Genomic DNA, 12330 nt, shown 5'->3' with positions numbered 1-12330 from the left:
GTGTGGAGTATAGGTGGTTTAGAGTTTTTTTCCTCTGGTTGACGTGGTAGAAATGAGGTAAACTGATTTAAATTTGCTGCATCAAAGTCCCTGGCCACTAGGAGTGCTGCTTCTGGATGAGTATGTTCTTGTTGGCTTCGGGCCTTTATACAGCTCGTTGAGTGCGGTATTAGTGCCAGCATCAGTTTTGTGAACTCTCTTGGTAGATCGTGTGGTCTGCAGCTTATCATGAAGTACTCTACCTCAGGCAAGCAATAACTCAAGACTTATTTAATATTAGACATCTCGCATCAAACCCAGCCAGCTCTATATTATCCGTGTCGTCGACTCGGTGTAACAATATATTACAGTTTTTAATGTCCCGTTGGTAGGATAGTCTCGTCCGTAGATCAACCAGTTTGTTTTCCGGTGGTTGGCCAAAAGAACCGATGGTAGTGGTGATTGACTCACTTGCCTACGAATCCTAACAAGGCACCCCAACCTTCTCCCTCTGTACCTCTGCCTTTTCTTCACACTAATGGCAGGGATATGGACCTGTTCTCCGGGAAAGCAGTATATCCTTCGCCTCTTAATTAAGGATTGGAAACTTTTTTTCAATTTTTGCACAAAATGACATACCCAAATCTAACTGCTTGTAGCTCAGGACCTGAAGCAAGGACATGCACATTTTTGATACCATTTGAAAGGAAACACTTTGATGTTTGTGGAAATGTGAAATGAATGTAGGAGAAATTAACACATTAGATCTGGTAAAAGATAATACAAAGAATCAAACAGTCATTTTTTGTATTTTCTTTGTATCATCATCTTTGAAATGCAAGAGAAAGGCCATAATGTATTATTCCAGATCAAGCCAAATTTAGATTGTGACCACTAGATGGCAGCAGTGTATGTTCGAAGTTTTAGACTGATACAATGAACCATTGCATTTATGAAACAAATTTTGTATCAAGACCCCTCCAAATGTGCTTAATTGGTTTTTAATAACTTTTCAAGTTCATCACTGTGCACTCTCCTCAAACGATCATATGGTATTATTTCACTGTAATAGCTGCTGTAAATTGAACAGTGCAGTTAGATTAACAAGAATTTAAGATTTCTGCCAATATCAGATATGTCTATATCCTGGGAAATGTTCTTCTTACTTACAACCTCATGCTAATCGCATTAGCCTACGTTAGCTCAACCGTCCCGCAGGGGAAACCACCAAACCTGTAGAAGTCAAAGAAAAAATCTTTGTCCAGTTCGAGGTGAGTAAACTCTGTTCTAATGTCCAGAAGCTATTTTCGGTCATAAGAGACCGTAGCAGCAACTCTATGTACAAAATAAATTACAAACAATGTGAAAAAACAAACAAAATTGCCCAGTTGGTTGTATTACTTCTACCTCGTTATGTCTAGTCTATGATACCAGGCTGCATTTGAGTTGGTTTCAAGGGAGCAATTTTAAACAGAGGTCCACATAGCCCAAATAGGTTCCTCAGCCAGGCCACTATGGGGTTGGAGGCTCTAGGGTTTGTCCCAAAGTTGTTTTTAGAGCTCACTGACTAGGTGATGGAAGTCATTAGGAACAGCACCTATGTTCCCTACAGAGGAGAGAGGGGAGAGTGATGGAGGAAGATGAGAGGGGAGAGTGAGGGAGGGGTAGTAAGGTACTTTGGCTGCAGGAAGGGATTTATTGAGGCTTCTGGTTGACTTTCTCCAGCTGTGAAAATAGCGTCTCCCCCTACCTTGTGATGTGTGAGATCCCTTCTCTCTCTACCCTGGGATGTGTGAGATCCCTTCTCTCCCTACCCTGGGATGTGTGAGATCCCTTCTCTCCCTACCTTGTGATGTGTGAGATCCCTTCTCTCCCTACCCTGGGATGTGTGAGATCCCTTCTCTCCCTACCCTGGGATGTGTGAGATCCCTTCTCTCCCTACCTTGTGATGTGTGAGATCCCTTCTCTCCCTACCCTGGGATGTGTGAGATCCCTTCTCTCCCTACCTTGTGATGTGTGAGATCCCTTCTCTCCCTACCCTGGGATGTGTGAGATCCCTTCTCTCCCTACCCTGGGATGTGTGAGATCCCTTCTCTCTCTACCCTGGGATGTGTGAGATCCCTTCTCTCCCTACCCTGGGATGTGTGAGATCCATTCTCTCTCTACCCTGGGATGTGTGAGATCCCTTCTCTCTCTACCCTGGGATGTGTGAGATCCATTCTCTCTCTACCCTGGGATGTGTGAGATCCATTCTCTCCCTACCCTGGGATGTGTGAGATCCATTCTCTCTCTACCCTGGGATGTGTGAGATCCATTCTCTCCCTACCCTGGGATGTGTGAGATCCATTCTCTCTCTACCCTGGGATGTGTGAGATCCCTTCTCTCCCTACCCTGGGATGTGTGAGATCCATTCTCTCCCTACCCTGGGATGTGTGAGATCCATTCTCTCTCTACCCTGGGATGTGTGAGATCCCTTCTCTCCCTACCCTGGGATGTGTGAGATCCCTTCTCTCCCTACCCTGGGATGTTACGAGATCAGTACAGAGACATTTGGTTTGAGAGTCCACGATGATTTCGCAGCCTTTATGCTAAATGGAGCTATAGTGAGAGAGAGAGAGAGAGAGAGAGAGAGAGAGAGAGAGAGAGAGAGAGAGAGAGAGAGAGAGAGAGAGAGAGAGAGAGAGAGAGAGAGAGAGAGAGAGAGAGAGAGAGAGAGAGAGAGAGAGAGAGAGAGAGAGAGAGAGAGAGAGAGAGAGAGAGAGAGAGAGAGAGAGAGAAGAGGGAGCTATAGCGAGGGAGAGAGAGTGTGAGAAGAGGGAGCTATAGAGAGAGAGAGAGAGAGAGAGAGAGAGAGAGAGAGAGAGAGAGAGAGAGAGAGAGAGAGAGAGAGAGAGAGAGAGAGAGAGAGAGAGAGAGAGAGATGGGGAAGAGATAAGGATGAGATCAAGAGCAATTATATTTTGGTCGTCAACAAACACTTTTCAAGCTTTCTATTTCCAAATAATAGGATTTTATAGTTTTTCTTGTACTTTAGGAACATACAATTTCTGGCCAGTTGTCCATAAGAGGAGGACAGTTGAAAAAGAGGACCACAGACTCCTCTGGCTACTACACGGTCTGCACAGTGTTCTCCTTTGTCTTGCTGGCTGGATCGCTCCTCTTGAGAAAATGGGTCAGAACAATGATTTTAAAACGAAAATTACAACATTTCATCTGCTGTACGGAATTACAATTGGAAACTATTTCACAGTAAATTGCAGCAAATTAAGGGTCACTTTTAATGACGCACATTTAAAGCAGGCAGAACAAAAGCCCAGCTCCCGTTGACTTCAGTTTGACCTCGAGTCTAATGCCATCGCTACAGCTGAAATATGATGACAATATCAAAACAGCCAACAAAGAAGAATTGAGATTCTAGAACTATGAAACTGTAGTACAGAACTCACCATCTGTTTGAAGGTATTGTAAGAAGGAGCTGGTATTTTTCCATTCCGCCTCTGTTCAACTTAGTCAAACGGTCAAAACAAAGAGCCTCTGAGAGTGACCACAGTTTTTCAGTCCATCCTGTCTTTTACATTCGTCCACGGGCACAGCTGTGTGGAGATATGAAGAGAACAGAGGCTGGCTTGAACAGAGAGGAGTAACGGAACTAACATTATCATTTGTTTGTGCGCTATGACCCGATACACATAGCCACAAGAAGAAAACAAGGTAGCTTATGATGCCCTGATCTGCCGGGGAGGGGTGGAACCAGCCATGACTAAGCATTTTTTGGACCACTATATAAGACCTCAGCATTTCCTGTGTTGTCGTGCTCTCAACGAATCACCTACGGGTGGTTCGTTGACCAGCTCCATTATTGCAATAAGTGAATCCAAGATGGCGTTGCAGTAGGACGTGTGTATCTGTCTTTGCCTTATCCTGTGTCTTATCCCATGTAAATAGCCAGTCTTTTTCTTATTTATCTTAATCTCACTTTCTATCTACGAACTAAATATACATTCCTGCAACCCGCCTCACCCAATGTGGTACGGATCTGCTATTGTTATTCCTTATAACTGAAAATTCCATTAGGAGCTAGCCAGCTAACTAGTTACTAGTCTTTGTTAGCCACGGCTAGCGATCTTCGCCTTTTTCCCCGTCATCAGCCAGCCTTAGCTCGGACAACACCTGACAGCCTGCACAGCGCGATATCAACCCAGAGCATATCGGACTGCTTCTCTCTACCATATCCCCGGATACCTGCCACTCTGGATCATTACACCGGATCATTACACCGAATCATCTCAGCTAGCTAACTGCAAACGAGTGGCTACTGTTAGCTAACACCTCTGTCCAAAAGCAAGCACCAGCTAGCCTTGAGCTAGCCTTGAGCTAGGCCCATATACCAGCTTATTCTAGGGTTACAATACCTTCTTTGCCAATTGGCCTGGACCCTTTATTGTCAACTCAGAGCCCTGCCAATCAATCACGACTGGACTGCCGACGTGATCGCCTGATGTGGTCTCAACAGGCTATTCTGTTACGATGTCGCCGAAGAACCATCTACTAGCCCCGGCCCGCTAGCTTTTCTGAACGCAGTGTCCCCTGCTCGCCTAGCGTAGTAGTGACTACCGAACGGCACCCTGACTCAACTATTGGTGCTCTTTTGACCATATGATCACTCGGCTAAACAGCTGATGCCCTCTGGACTGTTTCAATAACACGGCATTTCAGTTTGTTTACCTGTCGGCCCCAGCCTCGAACTCAGGTCATGTATGTACCTAACTGACCCGCTCTGTCCATTCATCACTATTTACCCGCTGTTGTCTTAGCTCTCCTGATCAACGCCTGTGATTGCTTTATACCTCTCTCTAATGTCAATATGCCTCGTCTAATGCTGTCTCGGCTAGTTCTTATTGTTTTATTTCACTGTAGAGCCCTCAGTCCTGCTCAACATGCCTTAGATAGCTCTTTTGTCCCACCCCACACACATGCGGAGACCTAACCTGGCTTAACTGGTGCCTCCATAGACGAAACCTCTCATCGTCACTCAACGCCTAGGTTTACCTCCACTGTACTCACATCCTACCATAGCCTTGTCTGTACATTATGCTTTGAATCTATTCTACCACGCCCAGAAATCTGCTCCTATTATTCTCTGTCCCCAACGCACTAGACAACCAGTTCTTACAGCCTTTAGCTGTACCCATGTCCTACTCCTCCTCTGTTCCTCTGGTGATGTAGAGGTTAACCCAGGCCCTGTAGCCCCCAGGTCCGCTCCTATTCCCCAGGCGCTATCATCTGTTGACTTCTGTAGCCGTAAAAGCCTTGGTTTCATGCATGTCAACATCAGAAACCTCCTCCGTAAATTTGTTTTATTCACTGCTTTAGCTCACTCCGCCAACCCTGATGATCTAACCGTGTCTGAATCCTGGCTTAGGAAGGCCACCAAAAATCCGGAAATTTCCATCCCAAGCTACAACATTTTCCACCAAGATATAACCGCCTAAGGGGTTGGAGTTGCAGTCAACTGCAGAGAGAGCCTGCAGAGTTCTGTCATGCTATCCATGTCTGTGCCCAAACAGTTCGAGCTTCTACTTTTAAAAATCCCTCTTTCCAGAAATAAGTCTCTCACTGTTGTCACTTGTTATAGAGCCCTGAACACCATATATATGCCGTGGAAACCATATATGAATTAATTGCCCCCAAATTATCTTCAGAGTTTGCACTGTTAGGTGGCCTAAACTGGGATATGCTTAACACCCCGGTTGTCGTACAATCTAAGCTAGATGCCCTCAATCTCACACAAATTATTATGGAACCTACCAGGTACAACCCTAAATCCGTAAACAGGGGCACCCTAATAGATATCATCCTGACTAACCTGCCCTCTAAATACACCTCTGCTGTCTTCAACCAGGATCTCAGCAATCACAGCCTCATTGCCTGCGTCCGTAATGTGTCCGTGGTCAAACGACCACCGCTCATCACTGTCAAACGCTCCCTAAAACACTTCTGCGAGCAGGCCTTTCTAATCAACCTGGCCCGGGTATCCTGGAAGGATATTGACCTCATCCCGTCAGTAGAGGATGGCTGGCAATTCTTTAAAAGTGCTTCCCTCACCATCTTAACAAACCTCCAGACGAGCTTCAATGCCATCCAACACTCCTTCCGTGGCCTCCAACTGCTCTTAAATGCAAGTAAAACTAAATGCATGCTCCTCAACGGATCGCTGCTAGCACCCGCCCGCCCGTCTAGCATCACTACTCTGGACGGTTCTGACTTAGAATATGTGGACAACTACAAATACCTAGGTGACTGGTTAGACTGTAAACTCTCCTTCCAGACTCACATTAAGCATCTCCAATCCAAAATTAAATCTAGAATCGGCTTCCTATTTCACAACAAGGCCTTCTTCACTCATGCTGCCTAACATACCCTCGTAAGACTGACTATCCTACCAATCCTTGACTTTGGCAATGTCATTTATATAATTGCCTCCAACACTCTACTCAGCAAAATGGATATATTCTATCACAGTGCCATCCGTTGTGTCACCAAAGCCCCATATTCTACCCACCACTACGACCTGCATGCCCTTGTTGGCTTGCCTTCGCTACATATTCGTCGTCAAACCCACTGGCTCCAGGTCATCTATAAGTCTTTGCTAGGTAAAGCCCCACCTTATCTCAGCTCACTGGTCACCATAGCAGCACCCACCCGCAGCACGAGCTCCAGCAGGTATATTTCACTGGTCATCCACCAAAGCCATCTCGTCCTTTGGCCGCCTTTCCTTCCAGTTCTCTGCTGCCAATGATTGGAACGAATTGCAAAAATCACTGAAGCTGGAGTCTTAAAGCATAAGCTGTCAGAGCAGCTTACCGATCATTGCACCTGTACATAGCCCATCTGTAAATAGCCCACCCAACTACCTAATTTCAATATTGTTTTATATTTTTTGCTCCTTTGCACCCCAGTATCTTTACTTGCACATTCATCTTCTGCACATCTATCACTCCAGTGTTCATTTGCTAAACTGTAATTACTTCGCTACTCTGGCTTATTTATTGCCTTGCCTCCTTACTCCATTTGCACACACTGTATATAGAGTTTTCTATTGTGTGTTATTGACTGTACTTTTGTTTATCCCATGTGTAACTCTGTGTTGTTGTTTTTGTCGCACTGCTTTGCTTTATCTTATCCAGGTCACAGTTGTAAATGAGAACTTGTTCTCAACTGGCCTTCCTGGTTAAATAAAGGTTAAATAAAATAAAATACAAAAATAATTAATCAATATTAAAGTATAATTGTAACAAAGTCTCTCTCACTTGATTAGAATTTCCACGACAGTCCCTTCCTGGTCAGTGAAGCATGGAGGAAGCCCATAAACATGTCCCTCTGTCCCGTTAAACAGGACACAATTCATTGACAAAGACATTCTCTTAACAGCTTAACAGTTTAATGGGGATTCACAGAGGGCATCAATGGTTGGTTCTGAAATGAAGAGGCTAAATAACAACATCTCTATGACATTTTTCAGTAGACAGGAGCCAGTCTGGAGCAGTGAGATGTAAGTAACTGGGATGGGCTCTCTCCTAACAATGCACAATAAAGATAGTAATGTAAATACGAAATAAAACATGTGAAATGTGAGAGAAGAAAAAACAAGAAAAAAAGATAAGAAACACGAGAATGCAGTTAAATAATGTACAGGTCTGATATACAGGTCTGATATACAGGCCTGGGGTCAGTAACTGGGGTCTTTTCACTAGACTGGAGCCAGTCTGGAGCAGTGAGATATGTCAGTAACTGGGATGGGGCCATAGGGAATGATCTTCTATTACCTTTGGAATGTGAACCACTGCTTTGTACTCGGGAGAAACTTCTTGCAGTTGCATGCGAGAGGACAACCAAACATAACTAATTGGGATAGCAAGATGGCGTCTGCAACAAATATCGATGTCTTATGTGGTACCACATTGTTGAAGCCCATTCATTATTCATTCAACCGAATGCCAACATATTATGTTGGAGTGTTTGTGCATTTTTTCAGTTCTGGGTTTTGGGGTTTATGTTGAGGGGATTGCAGAGTTTATCTTCCATCGTGGATATTTACGATGGAATCTAAGTATGTGCTTTTCCCATTCACTCCTGCTCCTCAGAGTGCAATTGAGAGAAGGGCCGATGTCAAATAACTGCAGTTTTTAAGCATGAGTTCTACAACGAGCTTCTGAAATGTGAACCCTGTGCTCCGGAGACTGTGCCGGAGGGTGAGTGGTTGTTCATGCCAAAAGTAGTCTAGCCAAAATGTCTCTTTCAAAGAACACCAATAATTGTGTTTATTAATTTTTGTGATTTAAAGTGAACTTACTGTATACCATCTGTAAAGCTCATATTCTAGGTAGAGCCCCCTCCCCATTTCCCTCACCCCCAACCCAGCCTTCCAGCAGAGATGTCTATCTCCATCGCAGGGCACAGCAGGAGTCTTGGTCCCAGGGGTTGTATATCACCTTCAGGGGAAGATGGAGCCTGTTTTACTTCTCCCTAGCAGCCCTCCTGTGTGAGACCAGCACTGTTGATGTTCTACCCTGCTTTCTGATCGGCCCTAGTCCCTCTGTCATTAAGGATCTGCCCCCCAAACAACTATTCACCCACTTTACCGCATCTCAACTCAACCCCTCATCCACAGTACCTCAACTAAACTCCTCATCCACAGTACCTCAACTCAACCCCTCATCCACAGCACCTCAACTCAACCCCTCATCCACAGTACCTCAACTCAACCCCTCATCCACAGCACCTCAACTCAACCCCTCATCTACCGCATCTCAACTCAACCCCTCATCCACAGTACCTCAACTCAACCCCTCATCCACAGTACCTCAACTCAACCCCTCATCCACAGTACCTCAACTTAACCCCTCATCCACAGTACCTCAACTCAACTCCTCATCCACAGTACTTCAACTCAACCCCTGATCCACAGTACGTCAACTCCTCATCCACAGAACCTCAAATCAACCCCTCATCCACAGTACCTCAACTCAACCCCTCATCCACAGTACCTCAACTCAACTCCTCATCCACAGTACCTCAACTCAACCCCTCATCCACAGTACCTCAACTCAACCCCTCATCCACAGTACGTCAACTCCTCATCCACAGAAACGCAACTTCTCATCTGCCGCATCTGCTTTCTGATCGGCCCTAGTCCCTCTGTGATTAATGACCTGCCCCCCAAACAACTATTCACCCACTTTACCGCATCTCAACTCAACCCCTCATCCACAGTACCTCAACTCAACCCCTCATCCACAGCACCTCAACTCAACCCCTCATCCACAGCACCTCAACTCAACCCCTTTACCTCATCCACAGAGTCACCAGAGTCTCTGGGTTCACGCCCAGGCTCTGTCGCAACCGGGAGGTCCGTGGGGCGACGCACAATTGGCATAGCATCGTCCGGGTTAGGGAGGGTTTGGCCGGTAGGGATATCCTTGTCTCAGTATGTAAAATGTAATAAAATGTATGCACTCTACTGTAACTCACTCTGGATAAGAGCGTCTGCTAAATGACTAAAATGTACCTCAACTCAACTCCTCATCCACAGTACCTCAACTCCTCATCCACAGTACCTCAACTCAACTCCTCATCCACAGTACCTCAACTCAACCCCTCATCCACAGTACCTCAACTCAACTCCTCATCCACAGTACCTCAACTCAACTCCTCATCCACAGTACATCAACTCAACTCCTCATTCACAGTACCTCAACTCAACCCCTCATCCACAGTACATCAACTCAACCCCTCATCCACAGTACATCAACTCAACCCCTCATCCACAGTACCTCAACTCAACCCCTCATCCACAGTACCTCAACTCAACCCCTCATTCACAGTACCTCAACTCAACTCCTCATCCACAGTACCTCAACCCCTCATCCACATTACCTTGACCCCTCATCCACAGCACCTCAACTCAACCCCTCATCCACAGTACCTCAACTCAACCCCTCATCCACAGTACCTCAACTCAACCCTTCATCCACAGTACCTCAACTAAACTCCTCATCCACAGTACCTCAACTCAACTCCTCATCCACAGTACCTCAACTCAACCCCTCATCCACAGTACCTCAACTCAACCCCTCATTCACAGTACCTCAACTCAACTCCTCATCCACAGTACCTCAACCCCTCATCCACATTACCTCGACCCCTCATCCACAGTACCTCAACTCAACCCCTCATCCACAGTACCTCAACTCAACCCCTCATCCACAGTACCTCAACTCAACCCCTCATCCACAGTATCTCAACTCAACCCCTCATCCACAGTACCTCAACTCAACCCCTCATCCACAGTACCTCAACTCAACTCCTCATCCACAGTACCTCAACTCAACCCCTCATCCACAGTACCTCAACTCAACCCCTCATCCACAGTACCTCAACTCAACCCCTCATTCACAGTACCTCAACTCAACTCCTCATCCACAGTACCTCGACCCCTCATCCACAGTACGTCAACTTCTCATCCATCGCATCTCAACTCAACTCCTCATCAACAGAACCTCAAATCAACCCCTCATCCACAATACCAGTCTGATATACAGGTCTGATATACAGGTCTGATATACATGTCTGATATACAGGTCTGATATACAGGTCTGATATACAGGTCTGATATACAGGTCTGATATACAGGTGTGATATACAGGTCTGATATACAGGTCTGATATACAGGTCTGATATAGAGGTCTGATATACAGGTAACTGATTGTCCGCACCACCCTCTGCAGGGCCTCTGCAGAGCATCCTGACTGGTTGCATCACTGCCTTGTATGGCAACTGCTCGGCCTTCCGAACGCAAGGCACTACAGAGGGTAATGCGAATGGTCCGGTACATCACTGAGGCCAAGCTTCCTGCCATTCAGGACCTCTATACCAGGCAGTGTCAGAGGAAAGCCCTAAAAATTGTCAAAGACTCCAGCCACCCTAGTCATAGACTGTTCTCTCTGCTACCGCACTGCAAGCGGTACCGGAGCGCCAAGTCTAGGTCCCAGAGGCTTCTAAATAGCTTCTATCCCCAAGCCATAAGACTCCTGAACATCTAATCAATTGGCTACCCAGCCTATTTGCATTGCAAATGTCAACTCAATGTCTCATCTACCATACTTCAACTCTACTTCTCATCGACCATACCTCAACCTCTGATCCACCATACCTCAACCTCTGATCCACCATACCTCAACCTCTGATCCACCATACCTCAACCTCTCATTTACCATACCTCAACCTCTGATCTACCATACCTCAACCTCTGATCCACCATACCTCAACCTCTGATCCACCATACCTCAACCTCTGATCCACCATACCTCAACCTCTGATCTACCATACCTCAACCTCTGATCCACCATACCTCAACCTCTGATCCACCATACCTCAACCTCTGATCCACCATACCTCAACCTCTCATTTACCATACCTCAACCTCTGATCTACCATACCTCAACCTCTGACCTACCATTCCACAACCTCTGATCCACCATACCTCAACCTCTGATCTACCATACCACAACTCAACCTCTCATTTACCATACCTCGACCTCTGATCCACCATACCTCAACCTCTCATTTACCATACCTCAACCTCTGATCTACCATACCTCAACCTCTGATCTACCATACCTCAACCTCTGATCCACCATACCTCAACCTCTCATTTACCATACCTCAACCTCTCATTTACCATACCTCAACCTCTCATTTACCATACCTCAACCTCTCATTTACCATACCTCAACTCAACCTCTCATTTACCATACCTCAACCTCTGACCTACCATACCTCAACCTCTGATCTACCATACCTCAACCTCTGATCCACCATACCTCAACCTCTGATCTACCATACCTCAACTCAACCTATCATTTACCATACCTCAACCTCTCATTTACCATACCTCGACCTCTGATCTACCATACCTCAACCTCTCATTTACCATACCTCGACCTCTGATCTACCATACCTCAACCTCTGATCTGCCATACCTCAACCTCTACTACTATTGTTGCTCCATTATTGCCATTTTCTCCTGCAAGGCCAGATGGTAAAATACACTAAATCTCACCAAGGGTCCAAAAAGTCCAGACACTGAAGTTATTGTTCTGCTACTGTGTTGCTTCCACTGTGAGTTTAGAGCCCTTCCCAGACCTCCTCTCAACTCTTCCACTGTGAGTATAGAGCCCATCCCAACCCTCCTCTCATCTCTAACTCATTGTCACTTAACTCTCATCAGCAGTCAGGTTCCAAAAGGCAGAATGTTTCATGATTGGCCTGCACTTTGTCCACATTGAGGAG

Source organism: Salvelinus fontinalis, chromosome 24, assembly GCF_029448725.1.
Source record: "Salvelinus fontinalis isolate EN_2023a chromosome 24, ASM2944872v1, whole genome shotgun sequence".
Taxonomy (NCBI): Eukaryota; Metazoa; Chordata; class Actinopteri; order Salmoniformes; family Salmonidae; genus Salvelinus; species Salvelinus fontinalis.
Note: the sequence above shows the minus strand (reverse complement) of the source record.